This window comes from Chrysemys picta, chromosome 20 (assembly GCF_011386835.1).
Source record: "Chrysemys picta bellii isolate R12L10 chromosome 20, ASM1138683v2, whole genome shotgun sequence".
NCBI lineage: Eukaryota > Metazoa > Chordata > Testudines > Emydidae > Chrysemys > Chrysemys picta.
In genome coordinates this window covers 5,981,118-5,995,929 of record NC_088810.1, presented here as the reverse complement: position 1 = coordinate 5,995,929, position 14,812 = coordinate 5,981,118, and the positions used below count along the sequence as shown (strand labels likewise).

General features: G+C 46.8%; 2 long non-coding RNA genes across 2 annotated transcripts in view; both read left to right on the top strand.

The window, feature by feature from the left end:
• The window catches only part of LOC135976848 (uncharacterized), a 1,653,704-nt gene that overhangs the window by 1,112,534 nt on the left and 526,358 nt on the right, over positions 1 to 14,812 (top strand). The gene's annotated exons all lie outside the window — the stretch shown is intronic.
• On the top strand, positions 8,848 to 12,218 carry LOC135976916 (uncharacterized). Its single transcript, XR_010594175.1, has 3 exons — positions 8,848 to 8,926; positions 9,655 to 9,687; positions 11,947 to 12,218. It is a non-coding gene; the product is annotated as an uncharacterized LOC135976916 (long non-coding RNA).

Here is a 14,812-nt window from a genome sequence, read left to right as displayed (position 1 = left end):
TGTTCCCTGCCTGTTACCCAGCCTTCAAGTGGGAGTAAAAGGTGCAGATAAAGCACAATTTGACCTGTACTCTGACACTAAGATGAGTCATCTCAAGACACGTCATAGAGGAGAATAATACAATTCATTCTTCAGCCTGAAGTTGGCTCCCAGCCTTTGGAAGCAGGGAGTTGATTCCATATGGTGGAGTTTAGTGATAAATGAAATCTCTGACCTTTCCTGATTGATAAAGGCGATTGGTCTTCTCGATAATGTGGGTATTGAGTTTGGGTAATCAAGCTTGTAATGTCAGATACGACACACTGTATAAATACAGCTGCTAAACCCGGCAGCCAGCAGGACCTGGAAGAACCAAACAGAATCCAAGATGAAGCTCCAGATCGTGGCTGCCGCTCTCCTCCTCTCCATCCTTTGCCCAAAGGAAAGCAGCGCGCTACCGCGCCAACGGGTAAGCATCCAAACACTGCTAGTTTTCATTGCCATTGGCAGTGGCATAGCTGGAACTAGACCTGAGCTCTCCTGCCTCCTTACCCAGTGACATGTCCCCAAAAGATCCTGTGTCCTATACTGCAGAACTGCTCACTGAGCTTTTGGAAATCTCCTCCTAACCTAAGTGAGAGTCCAGGAACGCCTCTTAGCTCTTCTCCGGAAGAGAGAGAAGATTGAATAAAAGAGCTTCAAAATTCTTCTTTTTATTCTAGTTTTAAAAATAGCCCATGACGTTTTTTTTTTTCAACTGAAAATGAAACCAATAGAATTTTTGGTTTTCAAAAAACACCGTGGTTCAATATTTGACGGTTTCACTAAAAATATATTGTTTTGGAAAACCAAAATCACCAACATTTTCCCCTCATAATGTTCAGATTCTAAATTTTCATATAAATGATTTTTTTCTGCAAAAGCTTCAACTATGGTTGAAAAAAACACTTTTCAGCTGAAAAATTAGGAAGAGAAAAATTCAACCAGTGCTAGTTAACCAAAAATTATTTTTTGCTCAAAATGAAAATTTTAATGGAAAAATGTGTTTCTTACACTATTTTCTGTTTTTTCATCCAAAAGAATTAAAACCAAACAATGGGGAAAGTTTTGCTTTTTGATTCCCAGACTCCATTTCCTTCGCCTTCCCCTTTAAGTGGAAAAGCAAAGGAGGGGATATTTTCAGTTTATCATTCAGTTTCAATCAATTTTGTAAAAATGTTGAAACCCACATATTTTAAAATTTCCAAAAACACGCATAATTTTTCAAACAGTTCTGGAAAACAAGAAATGAGGTGGTAATTATAAATGAAAAAACTGAAAAACTTTTCCCTTTCTGATTTTCTCCAAACAATGAAAAAAATGTGAAAACAAATCAACAATTTTTTCACAAAAATTCATTTGGAAAAATTTCAACCACCTCAATCCTTATCCAGATGAGTCAGACTCAGTAAGGAAGCTCCCAAATTCTGGAGGTCAATCCCAGCACTCAGAACGAACAGTAGTGGGGAGGTTTCCAACTGCAGACCTGTCTTGGGCCATGTCTACACTACAGACATCTACTAGCATAGCTATGTTGCTGCAGGGTGTGAAGATGTTTGGTCCCCGGCTGACATGGCTGTGCAAGCAAAAGCCACTAGTGTAGACACAGTTATAGCAGCAAAACTGTGCTGTTGCTTGCATAGCTTATTTTGCTCAGGGGGGACTAGAATAAGCTGCAGCGATAACAATGCACCAGGATAGCTGTACTGACAAGGTGCTCCTAGTGTAGCCATGGTGTGGTTCAGCTATGGACAATGTGAGGGAATCCGTTACATGTTGATGGTATTGGAGAAAGCGCAGGATGAAATAACACACAGCAATTTTCTTGCAGGCTTCTGGGAGCGTATCTGGAAGAGTCCCAGTGGTGAGTATTCAAAGTTGCTTTGCTGTCAGGCTGTCTCACTTCTTATATTATCGCAGAACCTCTTCTCAAGCCCCAACTATGAGCGCAGTGGTCAGCCGGAAAAGCCCAGACAGATGTGGAAGTATTAAGGCAAAAGACAGAGCAATGGGCTTCTAAATCCCCTGGGGGGAGTCACAGTTAGTCCAGGTGTTCTTTGCAGAGTTCTGCGACTCTGGATGAATGTATCATAGAATCATAGAATATCAGGGTTGGAAGGGACCGTATCAAAAGCTTTGCTAAAATCAAGGAATAAGAAAGTGCAGGATCAAGTAACTCAGAGCAATTTCCTTGCAGGCTTCTGGGAGCTTATCTGGTAGCTTATCTGGAAGAGTACCAAGGGTGAGTATTCAAAGTTGCTTTGCTGTCAGGCGGTCTCACTTCCTATATTATTGTAGAACCTCTTCTCAAGCCCCAACTATGAGCGGAGTGGTCAGCCGGAAAAGCCCAGACAGATGTGAAAGGATTAAGGCAAAAGACAGAGCAATGGGCTTCTAAATCCCAGAGGCGGGTGTCAGAGTTAATCCAGGTGTTCTTTGCAGTGTCAGTTCTCCCATTATCCCAATAGCCGGTTTGTTGGTTCTCTGTGGGCTGGGTTCTTTACCGCCATGGTAAGAACCACTTCTCAGTCAGTCAGACACACGGGCAGCTGTGATTCACTGGGAATCCTCTCATTCTGCACATCTGGAGTGGGGATAATAGCATCACCACAGACAATCATAGACATGGTCTCAACTACACTAGGGGGCAGCTCCCCAGCAGATGTAAATCGGCCTCACGTCACTGAAGTCAATAGAGAAATGCCAGTTTACTCCAGAATAGAATTTAGCCCATTTGAAAAAAGGGGTTTCCTCACATAGAAACCAGTGAACCATTACAAACATTGAATCTATCTCCCCTTGTAAGTATTCTCACACTTCTTATCAAACTGCCTGTATTGGGCTAGCTTGATTATCACTTCAAATGTTTTTTTTCTCTTAATTAATTGGCCTCTCAGAGTTGGTAAGACAACTCCCACCTGTTCATGCTCTCTGTATGTGTGTATATATATCTCCTCAATATATGTTCCATTCTATATGCATCCGAAGAAGTGGGCTGTAGTCCACGAAAGCTTATGCTCTAATAAATTTGTTAGTCTCTAAGGTGCCACAAGTACTCCTGTTCTTCTTTTAGTGAAGCATATGGGGATCTAGGAAATATTTCAATAGGAGGGAGGGCGGAAATCGACCAGGGAGCCGGGAAATTTCCCATGCCAGGAGTTGCCTGGCTGAGCCACTGCCATGAAAGTAGTGTGATTTCAACAATATCGGGGAAAGAGCAGCACTAAATAACTCCTGCCTTTGCCTGCCTAGCGGTTTGGGGGCATGTTGAGCCCTGCTCGTAGTGCTCTGCAAAGACAGTTGACTCTGAGTGTCTGTAAAGTGATTCTGGTGCATTTAACAATGACCTATCAGACTAACTGAAGGAAGGCAAAGAGAAGAAAGGAAGGCACAGAGAGGGGAAGGAACTCACCTAAAGTCACAGAGAAAGTCAGCAGCAGAGCCCAGAACAGATCCCCGAGCTCTTGTCTCCCAGCCCAGCTCCCTTTGTACAAGACCACACTGGCTCCCATTTCCCAACCAGCAGACGTTTGAGTCCAGTTCCTTTCAGGACATCATTTTCATTTCACTGCTCCCAGAGAAAGAGCAGCAACAAGGAATTAATGTTTTAGTAATAGTTTTTTTTTCCTTCTAGGCTGATTTAAGCAATGAAGGTGATTTGTCTATGAGTATTCAGAATTTATTCTCCTTTTGGGACTTTTACATTAGTTTGGGACCTTTCAATCAGATTAAACAGAGGAAGGCCATTGACCTCCAGAGGTGGGCTCAGAGGTTAGGCTAGCTGAGAGAGCCCGGGGAGTCCAAAGACAAGAAGCGCAATCTACGCCAGAGAGCTTACAGCGGCACAGCTGGGCCAAGAAAAATGGCAATAGAGATAGGGCCTTAATCACTGAAAGTCTTTAAATCTAGATGGGATCTGTTCAGAAAAGGTATGCTCTAAATAGAACAGAAGTTAGGGCGAGATGCAGGAATCATTGGCTGAGATTCTGTGCTGTGTCTTATTCGGTAGGTCAGTCTAGAAAAAAATTCATTGGTAAAAATTTCAACCAGCTCAAATTCTTATCCCGAGCAGTAAGGAAACTGCCAAACTCCGGAGATTAATCCCAGCACAGGGAAAGAAGGGCAGTGGGAACGTTGCCCATCACAGAGCTGTCTGGAGACATCTCTACACTACAGACTTCTGCTGGCATAGTGGTGTCATTCTGGGGGCTGAAGATATTTGACCTCTGACTGACATGGCTGTGCTGTAAAATGGCCCTAGTGGAGACACATTCATAGCAGCATAACCGTGCATTTGCCATAGAGATCATTTTGCTCAGAGACAGCTAGAATAAGCTACACACCAACACTGCAGTAGTACGCTGGGATCGCCATACTGACACGGCGCTGCTCGTGTAGCCGGGGTGTGGTTGAGCTATGGACAATGGGCGGGAATTTTGATGCCATTGAAGAAAGAGCAGCAGCAATTAACTCCCAGCAATTTCCTTGCAGGGCTCTGGGAGACTAGCTGGGAGACTAGGTAGAAGCCTTCTTGGGGTGAGTAATCACATTTGCTTTGTTGTCAGGCTGTTTTATATTATCCCAGCACCTCTTAGCAAGCCCAAACCAAAAGGAAGTATCAGTTGGAATAGCCTGAACAGATGTGCAAGGATTGGGACAAAAAACAGAGCAATGGGTTTCTAAATCCCAAAGGGGCTAATCCAGGAGTTAATCCAGAAGTTTTTTGCAGCTTCATTTCCCCTCTAATACTAGTTGCTGGTGTGTTCCATCTCCGTGGGCCTGTTCTTTAGAACCATCTGAAGAATCACTTGCCACTTTGCAGGAGCATGCGCGGGAATTTAAATTTGACCCCTTTTTGGAGGGCACAGAAGCTCACTCTCCTCCCTCCCCCACCCAGCCCTGGTAGGATCTCCCTGCTCCCCCTCCCTCCACTTGGCCCCAGCCCCGGTCCCGGCAGGAATTTGATATTCCCTGCCTCCGCGGCATTTGGCTCCACAGGGCCGTGGGATAATAGTATCACCATGGACAATAACAAACACACTATTAACTATACATTGGAGCAGGTCTCCAGCATGTGGAAGACATCCTCTCTCCACTGATGCCAATAGCGTAGTGGCAGTTTATATCAGAATAGAATTGGGACCACTTGAAAAAGTGTTTCCTAAGATGGCAGACAATGAAGCATGCAAGTGGGGGCATCTACGAGATATTTCAGTACAGGGTGTCAGAGGGGGATATTCCAGAGGGGGGTGTCAGAGTTAATCAAGGTGTTCTTTGCAGCGTCAGTTTTCTCATTATCCCAGTAGCCGGTTTGTTGGGCCTCTCTAGGCTCTGTTCTCTACAACCGTGAGAAGAACCACTTCTCAGCGGAGTCAGACTCACTGGGAGTTGTGATTCACTGGGGACCTTTTATTCTGGAGTGGGGATAATAGCATCACCATGGACAATCATATGCATGGTCTCAACCACACCAGCGAGCAGCTCCCCAGCAGATGTAAATCGGCCTCGCGCCACTGAAGTCAATAGAGAAATGCCAGTTTACATTAGAATAGAATTCACACCATTTGAAAAAGGGGTTTCCTCACATAGAAACCAGTGAAGCACGTGGGGATGTAGGAAATATTTCAATAGAAGGGAGAGCGGAAATCGACCAGGGAGCTGAGAAATTTTCTGCCACAGGAGATGCCCGTCTCAGCCACTGCCACAAAACTAGTATGATTTCAACGATATCGGAGAAAGAGCAGCACTAAATAACTCCTGCCTTTGTCTGCCTAGCGGTTTCGGGGAAAGTTGAGCCCTGGTGGTGGTGCTCTGTCCATAAATACTCCAGAAGCAGTTGACTCTGACTCTGTAAAGTGATTCTGGTGCATTTAACAGTGACCTATCAGACTAAATGAAGGAAGGCAAAGAGAAGAAAGAAAGGCAGAGAGAGGGGAAGTGACTCACCCAAAGTCACCAGGAAAGTCAGCAGCAGAGCCCAGAACAGATCCCCGAGCTCTTGTCTCCCAGCCCAGCTCCCTTTGTACAAGACCACACTGGCTCCCATTTCCCAACCAGCAGCCGTTTGAGCCCAGTTCCTTTCAGGACATCATTTTCATTTCACTGCTCCCAGAGAAAGAGCAGCAACGAGTAATTAATGTTTTAGTAATAGACTTTTTTTCTTCTAGGCTGATTTGAGCCATGAAGGTGATTTCTCTGTGAGTATTCAGAATTTACTCCCCTTTGGAGCTTTTAGATTAGCCTTTCAATCAGATTAAACATAGGAAGCCCATTGGCCTCCAGCGGTGGGCTGAGAGGTCAGGTTAGCTGAGAGAGTCCAGGGGGTCCAAGCTCTCCCACCAACATAGCGCTGTGCACACTACTGTTTACACTGGCGAAATGTAAGCCACTGACAGGGGTATTTTGTTCGCACCCCTGAGCAATGTAAGTTTTGCTGATGTAAATGGTAATGTAGATATGGCCTTAGTGACCGAAAGTCCTTAAATCTCGATGGGATAGCTTTAGGAAAGTTATGCTCATAATAGAACAGAAGTTATGGGCTAGACGCAGGAATCATTGGCTGAGATTCTCTGTCCTGTGTCACTCAGGAGGTCAGTCTAGAAAAAAATTCACGTTGAGCCTTGCTGCTGGTGCTCTCCAAAGACACTTGACTCTGAAAGTCTGTAACGTGATTCTAGTTGATTTAGCTGTAACCGATCAGACTAAATGAAGGAAGGCAAAGAGAAGAAAGAAAAGCACAGACAGAGGAAGTGACTCACCTAAACTCGCCAGGAAAGTCAGCAGCAGAGCCCAGCCCAGCTCCCTTTTCACCAGACTACACTGGCTCCCATTTCCCAACCAGCAGCCGTTTGAGCCCAGTTCCTTTCAGGACACCATTTTCATTTCACTGCTCCCAGAGAAAGAGCAGCAACAAGGAATTAACGTTTTAGTAATAGATTTTTTTTTCTTCTAGGCTGATTTAAGCCATGAAGGTGATTTGTCTGTGAGTATTCAGAATTTACTCCCCTTTGGAGCTTTTAGATTAACCTTTCAATCAGATTAAACATAGGAAGCCCATTGGCCTCCAGAGGGGGGCTCAGAGATTAGGCTAACTGAGAGAGCCCGGGGAGTCCAAAGACAAGAAGCGCAATCTATTTAATTTACCACAGAGACACTTAAGAGGTGACTTGATCCTGGTATACACGTAACTGCAGGGGGGAAAAATTCTGATGGGAGATTGCTCTTTAATCAAAGAAAGGAAGAAAAGACCTAATAATCTAAAACCGAAGCTAGACAAACTGAATCAAGAAAGAAGGTGCTAATTTTAACAATATTCATTAACCTTTGGAACCATTAACCTAGGATGTGGTGGAGTCTCTGGCTATGTCTATGCCAGAGACCTTACAGGGGCACGGCTGTACCGATGCAGCTCTGCCACTGTAAGATCTCTCGTGTAGCCGCTCTATGCCGATGGGAGAGAGCTCTCCCATCGATGTAATGAAACCACTCCCAACGAGCCGTCGGAGATGCTCTCCCACCAACATAGCGTTGTGCACACTGCTGTTTATGCTGGGAAAACTTATGTCACTAACGGGGGTATATTTTTCACACCCCGGAGAGAAATAAATTTTGCCGAGAAAAGTGGTAATGTAGATATGGTCAGTGATGAGCTCCCAAAATCCTAAGAACTGGTTCCCTACCAGGTTCTCGGCGGCGGGGGGCAGGGAGGGGTCTTCACTCGCTCTGGGTTTTCGGTGACAGTTCAGTGGCAGGTACCTCACCCGGAGCGAGTGAAGACCCCCGCCCCCCCCCGCTGCTGAGGTGCCACTGAAGACCCGGTAGGAAACCGCATGGTGAGTACAAGCCCCACGTGCCTGTCTTCCCAACGCCACCCACTCATCCGACACCAGCCCACCCAGGAGGTCCATCTAGAAAAAAATTCACATTGAGTCCTGCTGCTGGTGCTCTCCAAAGACACTCTCTGCTAAAGAGAAAGAGCAGCAACAAGGAATTAATGTTTTAGTAATAGACTTTTTTTCTTCTAGGCTGATTTAAGCGATGAAGGTGATTTGTCTGTGAGTATTCAGAATTTACTCTCCTTTGGGGCTTTTTGATTAGCCTTTCAATCAGATTAAACATAGGAAGCCCATTGGCCTCTAGAGGTGGGATCAGAGGTTAGGCTAGCTGAGAGAGCCCGGGGAGTCCAAAGACAAGAAGCACAATCTACGCCAGAGAGCTTACAGCGGCACAGCTGTGCCAAGAAAAATGGTAATAGAGATAGGGCCTTAATCACTGAAAGTCTTTAAATCTAGATGGGATCTGTTCAGAAAAGGTATGCTCTAAATAGAACAGAAGTTATGGGCTAGACACAGGAATCATTGGATCAGATTCTGTGCTGTGTCTTATTCGGTAGGTCAGTCTAGAAAAAAATTCATTGGTAAAAATTTCAACCAGCTCAAATTCTTATCCTGAGCAGTAAGGAAACTGCCAAACTCTGGAGGTTAATCCCAGCACAGGGAAAGAAGGGCAGTGGGAACGTTGCCCATCACAGAGCTGTCTGGAGACATCTCTACACTACAGACTTCTGCTGGCATAGCGGTGTCATTCTGGGGGCTGAAGGTATTTGACCTCTGACTGACATGGCTGTGCTGTAAAATGGCCCTAGTGGAGACACATTCATAGCAGCATAACCGTGCATTTGCCATAGAGATCATTTTGCTCAGAGACAGCTAGAACAAGCTAGACCGACAACACTGCAGTAGTAGGCTGGGATCGCCATACTGACACGGCGCTGCTCGTGTAGCCGGGGTGTGGTTGAGCTATGGACAATGGGAGGGAAGTTTGATGCCATTAGAGAAAGAGCAGCAGCAATTAACTCCCAGCAATTTCCTTGCAGGCCTCTGGGAGACTAGCTAGAAGCCTTCTTGGGGTGAGTCATCACATTTGCTTTGTTGTCAGGCTGTTTTATACTATCCCAGCACCTCTTAGCAAGCCCAAGCCCGAAGGGAGTGTCAGTTTGAATAGCCTGAACAGACGTGTAAGGATTGGGAGAAAAAACACAGCAATGGGTTTCTAAATCCCAAAGGGGTTAATGCAGGAGTTAATCCAGAAGTTTTTTGCAGCTTCATTTCCCCTCCAATACTAGTTGCCGGTGTGTTCCATCTCCGTGGGCCTGTTCTTTAGAACCATCTGAAGAATCACTTGCCACTTTGCAGGGGCATGCGTGGGAATTTACATTTGACCCCTTTTTGGGGGGGGCACAGAAGCTCACTCTCCTCCCTCCCCCACCCGGCCCTTTGAGGATCTCGCTGTCCCCACTTCCTCCCCCCGGCCCCAGCCCTGGTCCCGGCAGGAAGTTGATATTCCCTGCCTCCGCGGCATTCGGCTGACACGGCTGTGCTGGCAAAAGCCCCTTGTCTAGACACAGTCATAGCAGCAAAACGGCACTTTTCCCTGTAGAGATTAGTTAGCTCATAATGCGCTAGTATAACCTACACCCACAAAAGTGCACTAGTACACTGGGATAGCTGTACTGACAAGGTGCTGCTGGTGTGGACATGGTGTGGTTAACCTATGGACAATGGGAGGGAAATAGCTCTAGTTTGATGATACTGGAGAAAGCGTAGGATCGGCTAACTCCCAGCTTTTTCCTTACAGGTTGCAGAGGACGTAGCTGAGAGCCTTCCTGTGGTGAGTATTCCAAATCTGATTTGCTGTCAGGCTGTTTTCTGTTCTCACAGTGGCTCTTAGCAAGCCTGAACCCTGAGCCAGTGGTCAGTTGGAATAGCCTGGACAGATGTGCCAGGAAGGACTGGGGCAAAAGACAAAGCAATGGGAGTCTAAATTCCAAAGTGTGTGTCAGAATCAATCCAGATATTCTTTTCAGTGTCAATTCTTCTATTATACAAGTAACCATTTTGTGGGGATTCGGTGGGACCTGTTCTTAATACCCATGTTAAGAACCACTGCATAGTAGGATCATACACACTGGGAGCTGTGATTGGCTGCAAATGCTGTCAATCTGCACATCTGGAGTAGGGATAATAGCATCCCCATGGACAATCGTAGACATGGTCTCAACTACACCAGAGAGCTGCTCCCCAGCAGATGTAAATTGGCCTTGCGCCACTGAAATCAATAGAGAAATGCCAGTTTACATTAGAATAGAATTTAGCCCATTTGAAAAAGGGGTTTCTTCACATGCAAGCCAGTGAAGCACGTGGGGATCTAGGAAATATTTCAATAGAAGGGAGGGTGGAAATCGACCAGGAAGCTGGGAAATTTCCCACCCCAGGAGCTGCCTGGCTCAGTCACTGCCACAAAACCAGCATTATTTCAGTGATATCGGAGAAAGAGCAGCACTAAATCACTCCTGCCTTTTCTGGCTAGCGGTTTGGGGGCATGTTGAGCCCTGCCTGCTCTGTCCATAGATACTCCAGAGGCAGTTGACTCTGAGAGTCTTTAAAGTGATTCTGGTGCAAATAACAGTGACCAATCAGACTAACTGAAGGAAGGCAAAGAGAAGAAGAAAGAAAGGCACAAAAAAGGGAAGCGACTCAGCTAAAGTCACCAGGAAAGTCAGCAGCAGAGCCCAGAATAGGTCCCAGAGCTCTTGTCTCCCAGCCCAGTGGTTTGAGTATTGGCTTGCTAAAGTCAGGGTTTTTAAGTTTGATCCTTGAGAGAGCCACCCAGAGATCTGGGGCAAAATCAGTACTTGGTCCTGCTAGTGAAGGCAGGGGGCTGGACTTTATGATCCTTCAAGGTCCCTTCCTGTTCGATGAGATAGGTACATTTCATATACATACATTTAACCAGACCACACTGGCTCCCATTTCCCAACCAGCAGCTCATAGACTCATAGACCTTAAGGTCAGAAGGGACCAGTATGATCATCTAGTCTGACCTCCCACATGATGCAGGCCACAAAAGCTGACCCACCCCCTTTCCCTTGACTTAGCTGTTGAAGTCCCCAAATCCTGTGATTTAAGGACTTCAAGTCGCAGAGAATCCTCCAGCTAGCGACCCCCGCCCCATGCTGCGGAGGAAGGCGAAAAACCTCCACGGCCTCTGCCAATCTACCCTGGAGGAAAATTCATTCCCGACCCCAAATATGGCGATCAGTAGAACCCCCAGCATGCAGGCAAGATTCTCCAGCCAGACCCTCATTGACCATTGATGGCACGCTGTTGATTAATTGACTAAAATCACGTCCAGTAACCCAGCCGTGAAACGACACTGCCCCCTACAGTGCTGGGTACAGAAGTGCCCATTGTGCTTTTCAATCTCCTGCTAACCTAAGTGAGAGTTCAGGAAAGACCCTCATCTCTCCTCGGGATGTGTCATAAGAGTCAATAAAACAGCTTCCAGCTCTTCTTTTCCTTCTAGTTTCAAAAATAGCCCAGGCCTTGTTTTGGTTTTTCAACAGAAAATCTTAATTATTTTTCATTTGCAAAAACACTGTTGTTAAATGTTTGAGGTGCTGACTTTCTAATGTGCCGGGGGGTGCTCAACCCCCAGCTCTGCCCCAGGGCCTGCCCCCACTCCACACCTTCCCCTACGGTCCCTCCCCCGCTCTGCCTCTTCCTGCCCCCTCCCCGCCTCTTCCAGCCGCTGCTCTGCCATACCTCTTGCTGCCCCATTCTGTCCCTTTCCCCCGAGCATGCCCCACCCTCGCTCTTACCCCCTCGCCCCCAGCACCCCCTGCACACCGCTGCACACTGCTGGGGGCAGAGGGAGGAGCTGATCGGCAGGGCTCTAACTCCTCTCTCACTCCCTTTCCCAGTCTATCAATAACACAGTTTGCAAAGGGCACTGATGTAAAATGCACCGAGCTGGCTGCGGATAGAAAGGGATGGAATTCCTTCAGGGTATAGGGGAGGGTACTTGTCTAATTCCCAGTGGGTTACTGGGACCGTAATTGCTGTTTGCCATCTCTCCCTGTCCCTGCAGACCCTGGAATGATAAATTAATAAGAGACACGCTGATGAACCAGATTTGCTGAACCGGCGACGCTGCCTGCCATTACGCTTCCCATGCTGCTGCCTCTCACCTCTCCTGACCAATCAAATGCTACATGAGAATCATCAATCGGACTGATTGCGACTCTAACTGATTACTGTGCTGTTCGTTGATTGTGGTGTCTTTCGATGGAACAGAGGGCAAAGAGCTCTGTCCCTCTGTTGCCTGGGGAATGCCAAGAGCTTTGCAAAAATAAAAATAAATTCAACTGCACAAAAAGCTTTGGGATTGTTTCTTTTTTAAATGTTTCTCTGTAAATTAATTTCACTTCCGGACTGGCGTGGGATTTGCCCCATTCTCAGGGCATGTCTACACTACAGCCCTAAGTCGACCTATGTTAGTAATTACTGTGGTGGCTGATGTCCACATTATCCTCCTTCTGTCGGTGATGCATGTCCTCAACAGGAGAGCTTCCCCAGACTAAAGAGGGGCAGTGTGGGAGGCTGAGAGCCAAAGCTCTCAGTTCCCTGCAGCTCCCCTCCAGGAGCTCAGCTGCCTCCCCCGCCCTGCAAACCCCAGTGGGAGTGGGGGCCAGCTGCCCTAGGTTCTTGACTCCCTGAACGGGGAGCAGGGAGCCTCCGGGCAGCAGCCTGGCTGGGAGTGGGGAAACGGGGTAGCCGGGCTCGAAACAGCAAACAGACGATGTAAGTAACACAGGTGTTTGCACAGACACTGCGTCACCTTAACTAGACCATCATAAGTGCTCCGCTTCTCGTGGAGTTATAATATCGGTGTAGTAGGGCACTTTCGTCAGCGGGACAGGCTGCAGTGTGGACACTGACATAATTAGGTTGAGGTAAACTGCCTTATGTTTAGACCAGGCCCAAGTGCTGTCATTTCTGTTAGGGAATTCTGAACTTTGTGCAGGTGAGGCGGGGGGAATAGGTTGTGCTCTCCAATATCCCTCCCTCTTCCTCGGTTGGGAAGCACGGAGAAGAAATAAATAATTGAGCAACTCACAAATCCAATGGAGCAGGAAGGAAAAGGGTCAGTAAACAGAGCTCCGGAGTGACAGTTCCCAGGGCTGTGGCTGGAAGAACAAGTGGCAATTTTCCTTTCAGGGTAGATGTTCCAGCACATAATCCCCAGAGGTCTGGAGATGTCTCCCTGCACTCCGTAAAACGAACCCTTTCCCGAACAGTTACACTCTTTTGGCCTGAACATCACACAGGAATTCGCTGCCATCAAAACAACCCAGAAACTGTGCCTCAGTCTTGCTTCTTCAAAGGATACAAGTTATGGCACAAACTTATGAGAAGCTTTAATTTGATCTAAATTATTTTGGGCTCCAGCCCCTTCCACTGGCTTCTCAGCCTCATCCACTCCTCCTCTCTACGCCGGGAGCAGCACTATCTATCTATCCTTCACAGGACAAACACAATCTTTTCAGAAAAAAAAAGACATTGGGGTGGCATTTTTCAAAGGAGACTAAAGGAGTAAAAGGAGCTGGACACCTAACTTCCTTAGGCCTGTCTGAAAATCCCAGTCTAGGGCAGTAAAACAGTATGTTTTGCAAAACAGATGAATGCAGGGTTGCTGTTTGGATCATTCAGGAAGGGCAATGTCGAACACTATTGGGGAAAAAAGTGGTAGCTCCTTCCAGAGCCCCTCTCCTCGCTCTCCTGGATTGTGACAGCACAAGCAGCAACACCCACACAACCTGTTAGGAAGCAACTGTCACAGCTCGGATTGAGCGCCCCCTCTTGGCCACTCACCAGACTGCTGTAGGGAGACCCAGCAACTGCCTTCCATATTTCAAGCCTCCAGAGTCTGAACGAAGTCCAGGCACTGCCTGTCTTCTTGAGCTTCCTATGCCTGCTCTTGAGGTCCTGATCCTTTATCTAGCACCCCCTGTTGAGAGTTGCAATGCAGTCCAACCCCGCCTCAACTTACGCTGCATCTGAAACACACCCTCTCCCAGAATCCCACTGAAGACACAACACAAGCGTTACAGTTTAACTCTCTCGCGGGGCACGAGATAAGATGTAGAACATCACAAGGATGATTAAAGGATTAAAACGCAGGCTTTACAGTGCAAGACTCAGGGAACTCAATATACTTTGGTTACCAAGGAGAAGGTTAAGGGGTGACTTAATGACAGATGATAAGTACCTACAAGGGGAACAAATATTGAACAATGAGCTCTTCAATCTAGCAGGGAAAGGTATAACATGATCCAACGGCTAGAAGTTGAAACTAGAGAAATTCAGATCAGAAAGAAGGCATACATTTTTAACAGTGGAAGTAATTATCCATTGGAATAATTTTTCAAGGCTCATGGTGGATTCTCCATCCCAGGCAAATTTTAAATCAAGATTGGATATCTTTCTAAGAGATTTGCTTTGGTAATTATTTCAGGGGAGTTTTATAGCATGGGCTATGTAGGTGGTCAAACTAGATGATTACAATAGTCCCTTCTGACCTTATGTATAAGGCATGCATACCTCAGACAGACTCATCAGAAAGTTCTAACACACTATTGCCCTTTACTTAAGCAGGAAAAAAAAGAACGCAGGAGTGGGGGTTCTCACAGCAGAGCAGGGTAAGGCTGGCTCCCAGTGTCGAGGATTGGAGTGACCTAGCAGATCACCAGTCCAGATAACCCCAGGGGAACATCACAGTGGGTTTCTGCCAGTCCTTTAATGACCCGTCCTCCCAGCCCAGTCAGTCACCTGACACAGACGCCCCACGCCCCATTCTCCTGCCCTGCACACGGCCAGCTATTTAACCCTTTGGCACCCTCTGGCTAGCAACCCCTCGACAAGTCAGTCCCTGTCAGGCATCTTATCCAGAAAAA